The sequence below is a fragment of the Bidens hawaiensis genome, unplaced genomic scaffold (assembly GCF_021521415.1).
Source record: "Bidens hawaiensis isolate Kalapana, Puna unplaced genomic scaffold, B.hawaiensis_p1.1 tig00046208_1, whole genome shotgun sequence".
NCBI classification, from domain to species: Eukaryota; Viridiplantae; Streptophyta; class Magnoliopsida; order Asterales; family Asteraceae; genus Bidens; species Bidens hawaiensis.
The window spans coordinates 96,540-104,779 of NW_027498250.1; the positions used below are offsets into that span (position 1 = coordinate 96,540).

The 8,240-nt window shown below is 34.8% G+C and overlaps 1 long non-coding RNA gene across 1 annotated transcript; it reads left to right on the plus strand.

The window, feature by feature from the left end:
• The first annotated feature begins 5,675 nt into the window (after nt 1-5,675).
• Nucleotides 5,676-7,439, plus strand: LOC143596290 (uncharacterized). Its single transcript, XR_013146681.1, has 3 exons — nt 5,676-5,820; nt 6,352-6,427; nt 7,417-7,439. It is a non-coding gene; the product is annotated as an uncharacterized LOC143596290 (long non-coding RNA).
• Nucleotides 7,440-8,240: the final 801 nt, after the last annotated feature.

An 8,240-nucleotide genomic window follows, 5' to 3' on the forward strand; every position in this document is an offset into this window, starting at 1 on the left:
TCTTTTGTACTTAAGTTCGGGAATCTTTTAAAATCCCAACTTTTGTTTTATGTAAATATTTATAAATTAAACTCACAGTTTTATAAGACTTCCGCTAAATTAACGTAACCCTGATTTATTTACACTTGTGGTACCAACTATTGGATCACACGCCTAGGCCTTAGATAGGGGTGTGACAATGCGTACATAATGGTTAGCGATAAATAAAGTAATAATCAAACCGTCATGCTGAGGATCCTGGATGTTTAGTTTGTCTTCCTCATCGAAGAAGATCGTTTTGTCTGTTGTCAAAGTTGTGGATACTATTGTTCGGTCTCAGTAATCCAACTTGATCTCTTTGGCGAGCCTTTTTGCTGCGGAGAAGGAAGTTCCACATATGTCGGATCCTCCAGAGATGAAATTGACCATTCGCACATCTAGGTCATCCTAGTGAGGATCCTGGATACTCGAATTGAAGAAGATTTTCTTATCATTTATTCGAGTAGTAGGGATGAGTGGTCTTCTTTCACCATCCAACTTGCATTCTTCTGCAGGCTTTTCTTCCTTAGGACAAGAAGTTTGAAGTATGTCGTAGACTTTGGAGACAAAGTTGATCACATGAGCATCTGGTGGTGGTGGTGTTGCTTTTTGTGGAAGATCTTCAGGATCCTGGATCTTGGATTTCTTCCTTCCCAAGAGCTCTTTGAAGTGGCCTTTGCTCAGGAGGTATCCAATTTCCCTCCTTAAGCCAATGCACTCATCTGTCATGTGGCCAAAATCTTCGTGGAAAGCACACCACTTAGATTTGTCTTTTAAGGTTGTTGTCTTCTCGTTCTTTCGGGGCCACCTTGCTTTTTCCCCTAGATCCTTCATGGCACAAATCAAGCCATGGGTATCTACGGAGAAACAATATTCTGAAATGTTGGGATAATCTTCATCATCATCCTCTTCCTCAACAGCTCGAACGTTTTGATTGTTGAATTTGGAGTAGGGTTTCGAGTTGTTGTTCTTGAATGAGAATCCTTGCTTCTTGTCAGAGGATTCTTGCTTTGTTTGATTCCCCAGACGATCCTGGATCCTCTTGTCATCTTCCAACCGTATGAATCTGAGTGCCCCATTTCTGACTTCATCCAAAGACCTGCAAGGAGTCATCACAAGATCATCATAAAAGGGGGAGCCCCTCTGAAGTCCCATCTTGAATGCTTCAACAGCAGTAGCCATGTAAATATTAGGGATTTCCAGAGCTTCCCTGTCGAACCTCGTAGCAAAATCCATAAGGGATTCATCACTTGGTTGGATAACTCGGTATAAATGACTAGTTAACTTCTCAAACTTCCTGCTACAGGAAAATTGACTGTTGAACAAGTTAACTAAATGTGAAAAAGAAGTAACTGAAAAGGAAGAAAGACTTAGCAGCCATTTTAACGCTGATCATGTCAGTGTAGATCCGAAACCTTTGCATCGACAAGCTTCCTTGAGTCTCTCAGGAATAGGATTGATCTCCATTCTTTATATGTATTGATCTACATGTTCTTCAGGATCAGTGGTCCCATCGTAAGTCTTCATGTTGGGGGTTTGGAATCGCTTCGGGATTTCAGCATCATAGATAGGTGGAGCAAATCTGTATAACTTGTGGCTTCCCTCAGGTATCTCGGGGATAGGTCTTATCACCCCGTGAATACTGGATATCATATCCTTGAGCTTCTGTAGCTCCTTGGCCATAGCTTGGTTGATACCTGCATCCTGCATGGGACTACGGTTAGCGTTAAAGGATATAGGATCATACAAGTTACCTCTTTGCTGGGTGAAGGTTGGCATCCTGGATAAGTAGCTGGGATAAGAGGAGTCTGCGATAGGAGTTGGTCCTCCAGAAGCTATGGTCTGCATGGGGATTATATCTCCTTCATGGACTTCGGAGGATCGTTGTTGTTGAAATCCTGAGGATCCTTGATTCTGAAAGAAGGATCCTTGAGGTTGGGAATTATAGGAACCTTGGTGATATAACCCAGAGGATCCTGGTTGAAGGATGGATGATCCTTGTGGGAAAGTTGAGGATCCTTGATCTAGTTGACCCATGGACCCCGGTTGAAGGAAAGACGATCCTTTTTGAAAGTATGAGGATCCTTGAGTTTGCTGACCCATGGATCCTTGTTGAAGGATAGACGATCCTGGCTGAAACACTGAGGATCCTTGAGTCTGTTGACCCATGGACCCCTGTTGAAGAATAGATGATCCTTGTGTGAACTGAGCCATGGATCCTAAACTAGTGAAATCCAGCATCCTGGGCATCAGGGGAGTGTGATCCTCCGTTGGCCTCTTATTCTTCTTGAGATCTTCTATCTCACGAAGGATCCTCTGGTTGCTCTTGTTCTGCTACTCCATGTATGCTTTAACCTGCGAAAACATAGATGAAACATCATTGTTAGTACTAACCACCGGGGTGGCAGCAGTGGTTCTTAAGCTCTAGAAGACTGACAGCTGTGTTTTGCTTCCAGCAGCGGCAGGCCGTGGTGCTCCCGTGATTGGCGGAGGCATCGGTGGCAAAGTCCTTGATGAGAGAGGAACCGTAGACGGCATGGTTGATGAAGCAGAGGTTGATTGAGAGGCCATTGATAGTGATATGGGTATGAAAAGGTTGAAAATGATAGGAATAATATGGATTATAGCACCAATTGCCCCACGGTGGGCGCCAAATTGTTTTGGATAAAAATCAGCTAAGGATAATGTATCCAAATCTGTTAATGGAGGTCTAGTGCTACGATAACAATGACAATTATATGAACGAAAATGGAGTGAACACAGTGATTTGTTGCGAGGAAAAACCTTTTGACCTTGTTCAGATCAAAAGAAAAAAACCCCGGGTGATGACAACTCGTCGATCACCGGTTTATTAATATCAAAAAAGGATTACAATGGGTGGAGTTGTTGATCAACGAATATAATGAATGCTATGTGTGTGTGTGATTACAGATAACTTAGCAGCTAGAGTATGTGTGAATCTGTGTCTCTAATGTTGATCACAACTCAGTATATAAAGAAAAGAAATAATAACTAACTAACAAATAGGTCCTATAAACCAGCTAGTCTTCTACTCTTCTTCATCGTGCTCTTTGACCACGTGCTCATAGAAGCTCAGTGATGAAATAAGTGGTAGACTAAGTAGGAGCCGTTGCTGTTATTAAACATCAGTCTTCATATGATAATCATCCATTAATAGCAATGTTGACTTAGGATCTTGGATCAAGGCTCAGCTAGAGACTTCTTCAGAAGGATAATTGATCTAAGCAAGTCTCCAAGAATGATATATCCTTAGTACTCAGTTGTTGGTGATTCAACAGGAAGTCCTATAAATCCGCCACTTCTCCCACTAGCTTAGTCTTCAGCCTTGACCATGTGCCGTGGGTGCCTTGTAGCGAAACATTCGGTAGACCGAGTCATAAAGTCGTTATACCTGGCTATCACATCACCATTCAAACGCAATCATTAGTAAATAAGTAATACCGAGGATCCTTGATCCTTCATAACTTGAAACAAATCTTAAGGATAATCTATCCACAAGATAGTCAAGGATAATGGATCCTCAGCATAAAATTCATGCCCTAACAATAAATAAATGAGATGTTATACCAGTTTAAAAGCTATATGGGTTTAGTAAGACCCATGACCCGCTTATTTATTTATTTTTACTGTAAAATTGTTTCTTAATTATGAATAATATCTTTTTTTAAATATATATTAATTTTTAGTACATCCCTATTTTATAATATTTGCATATCAAATATTTGATAAGATTAATTTTTAATATACTGAGATGTTATAACCCATTTAAGGGCTATTTGGGTTTGATGAGACACATACTCATGAATTCGGGTGAAATGCATGAGAAGTCTTTATTTAAGAATAAAGCAATCTGGTGGCTTAAGAGAATTTAGGAGCTTTCCTTTATATATATTTAAGATAATTAACCATATTTATAGATATGTTTTGATATAGAAATCCTATAAAATAGAATTTAGATATTATCTATAATAAAGAATATATAATATATATATAATATATAATTTATGATATATTTTGTTTCTTTATATTAAAGGTTTTAATTTATTTTCTAACAAAAAAAATCCGGATTTACGGTTGTTATTAGGTTGTTATTAATTTAAATTTCAGTTTTTATATAGAATATCTATAATATAGAATTCAAATATACAATTATTTCTAATTTAAAATTCTATTTGATATAACACATAATTCAGATATATAATTATTTATAATATAATTATATTTCTTTATATTAAAAATAAAAATTTAGTTGTTAGTAAATAAATTTCGAATTTAAGGTTGTTTGTAATGTCTTGCTACAATAATGATTTTTAATAGATTATATATTGAGTGACAACTGATTTTAGTAATGATCAAATGATAGTTTTGTGCTACAATCATAATTAAACTGAAATTTCAAAACTGTTTTTAGTCATGTTCTGCTGTAATGAAAATCAAAATGTAACTACATTATAACTTAGTTGATAAAAGTTTATTGCAGTATAAGTGTCAAGATGGAATAATGCTTTCTTTTCAGCAAACAATTTGAGTAAATAGTTAACTTATGAATGGTCAATGCTTTGATCTTTAATAATGCGGTTAATTTGAAGGCGAGCCCGTTTGAGTTCTGTATGTAGGGCGATATAATGCGGTGGATAATTTTGAGTAGCTTCTTTGAAGTTTCCACTATAATCAGTTGATGAAAGTTTATTACAATATAAGTGACAAGATTGAAGATTAAAACTTCAATTTTCTACATAAGTTATCATAGTTATCTGTAGAAATCATAATTAAATGACATAATTAAACTCATTGTAGGTTAATTATCTTATAAATGTTAAATTGTATGTACTCATATTCTGCTACAATGATAAATAAAAACTAATTGCACTACAACTGACTTGATATAAGTTTATTTGAGTATAAGTAACATTATCGAAGATTATAACATGAAAGAAACTAAAATATGATAATATAAATTCTCAGCTTTTAATACATAAGTGTGTAAAACGAGAACTATGTTTAGACCAGAAAAGAAATCGGTAAAATAAACAATAAAAAACAGTGTGTTAATAATATAGAGTCAGCTAACGAAATATGAAAACAAATATCAAATTCAAAGATTTCAAAAGTCAATCAAATCGATTTAAGATACTGCAATCAATTAATGAAATTCGAAAACGAATATCAACGTTTTGAGAATTTGTGGACTTCTTCTCCATTATCAGAGAGATTAGTAATTGTAGAGTTAGGGTTTGAGGGTGAGAGAAAGAAGAATTGGGGCAGATTAGCGGAGGAGTGAAGGAGAGGTTGTAAGCCGGATTATAACTCATTTTCTTAAAACGGTACCCAGACCCACGGATAGTGCCCATGATCCGCGAATTTTAAAAAAGAGAATGAATGAGAAGCCAGTATTCACGAATAGAGTAATCTGGTGGCACGAGAGAGGGGGGAAAAGTGAGGCCTCCGTTTGTAGGCAATCTCCCTATATAATAAAAGAAAATGTTTTTGAGACACTTGTCAAGCTGAGAAGCCATATGCTGAAGTGGCAATCAAACATGTTGTCCACGTTTCTCTTTCTAGCAAGGCTTCCTTCCACGTTTCTCTGTCGCTTCTTCCAATATTCATTCTTCTAATTTTAGATTTGAAGCACAGATCTAAAATCTCTTGAAAACCCTAATGCAGGTTTTAAGAGGAGTTTCTTCGTGAAACCCTATTCTCTAAATTTTCTGCCGTCAAATTAACTCCACCTCGCCATCGGCTCCTTCAATCCAGTATCTGATTTGATCGGAGAATTAAGGGGTATCTGATTTGATCTGATTACAAGCTTTTTATTCATTTATTTATTGTTTATTAAGTTCTTGATGTTTTTTTCTAACTATTTTATATTCAACTATTTCTGAAGGTTTATCTAATTTAACTGGTGTTCTTTGATTTGATTCTTTTGAAAGCATACTGAAGTTGCCTGTTAACAGTTTGATGTGTATGGATATGTGATATTATTTCTGCATATTGTAACCTGTGACTTCAGAAGAAGCTTTTGAAACATAAACAAAAGTGTAAATTTAGAAGAAGCATTAAAACATAGCTTAGGATTTCCTGGTTTTGTTTTATTTTTCGTGTAAAAAGAGTTTTAATTTTTAAATAAAGTAGGATGCACCACATATGCAATGAGTGTGGTTGATGCCAATTTGTTGAATAATGTGGTTGATGCACCACATAAACAAAATTGAATAATGTTTATGCCAATTTGTTGTTTTGTGGTTGGTGGATGTCAGATTAATAAATGTTGGAGCTGCTAGGATGAAAGCTTTTGTTTGCTTATATTTTTAGGGCAATAACATGATGGGTGCTGAGAATTTGAAGTTTGAACATGGCTATGGTTCAAATTTGATGGGAATCGATAGAGGTAAACTTCGTATTCCCTCTTGAATTAATTGTTATGTGATTTTGATCGTGTTATGCTTCTTAACAAGGAGTACTTTTTTTACGAACATGGGTTTTTACTACTAATAAACATTGCATGTGCAAATTTGTTGTGTGTTTTGTGTGTAATTTGTTAAAATATGTTATTTATGTAAGGCCATAGGGGCATCCAGTTAGACATAACCAACTGGTTGCTTGTGATTTCTAAATGGAAGGACTTTTAAGCTCTAATTAATTATATGGACTTCACATGACACCAAAATTGCTCATGTATTTCAGCTAAAATTGTACATACTTTTTTATTTTTAAACCAACTTTTATTTAGTTATCAAGAAATTCCGTCAAATACAAATTTTAGATTTTGTAATTACTTTTTAATACATTAACTTTATAAATGGGTTTTGTTTATTGATCCGATCTGGTTAGTTGACTGATGATATGTTTGAACCCTTAAAGTCCTTAATTGTAGGGTTGTTCATTGGTTATTTGATTTATTCTGTTTTTGACTTTTGTTGGCCCAAAACTGAAAAGAATTTGATCGGTTAAACATGTCCGGTTATCTGATTAAACCGGATATTCATATTGCTTTTTCGAATAAGCAAGATTTGTGGAACCGAAAACCGAGTTCACGTTTAACTAAAATTTGACTTTCTAGATCAAATTGAAGTTTCACAAGTTATCTATGTACACATATAATGAAATTTCATAGTCCCAAAACTTAGTTTTGAAATTATACGCAGATTTAAGAATAAAATGATTTTTTTTTCAGTTAGTTTGAATGTAAACTCAGGTAGTTATAGATCTGCCCGAGTGGAGTACGGGTCTGCTTGCTATCTTTTTTTTCTTTACTGTTTGTTATAATGATAAAACGTCTATGAGGTCGGTAGATATAAGAGGCTAGATGTTGATAGTATCTCCCTACATAATAAAGCAAAGCACTTTGTTATTGTGAACTATTTGTTTTGATTGTAGGCTAAAAGAATGGACGTTGCGCGGGAGGATCTGCAGGAGTAAACCTTCAGTGGTTATTATTACACATACTTTTGTCGAGCAGGTAATTTCTTTCCGATTGTGAAAGCACCCAATTGGGTTTATCTGAATCTTTTTTTTTTTTTTTTTTTTGCTAGAATTGTACTCTGTTTTTAGGATCACATTTGACAACATCTGACTATGTTCATCAAGTTTTTGACTTCTGTGATTAGTGCATGTGCTTTTATACTGCTTTCTGCTTTGACACAAATAATACAGAAACTTAATGTCAAAGTTTTAAGACACATGAAGCTACTTTTTATTTGTACATGTCTCTAATACCTTTATAAAGTTTAATTGGAACACATAAGTTAACAACTAAAAGGAATATTTTAAAAACCTTTTAAAAAAACATGATTAACTTTTATTAAATGGTCTTAAAAGATAACGTGTTTTCACTGCTTATATACATATGAGGTAAAATAACATGTATCACTTACTGTTTTAAAAGTATTGGTTATTACTTATGAATACATGATTAAATAGTTTAATATCATATTTGCTATGAATACATGATTAAATTGTTTAGTTTTATATGGAAGAAACCGATTCTGAAACAAGAGGATTCATTTACTGATATGTTTAGTGATTAGTGTGAGAGTGAGAAGATTGAAGATGTCAACATGGCATAGATACTTCTCGGACAAAGGTTTGTTAGATCAACACACGCAAATTCAGTTGAATGATCCCGTCCACATCAAATATACACCAGAGCTACCAATACTTGAGAGTGGTAAACTGTTGACTTTGGTATGTTAATTTTCTTT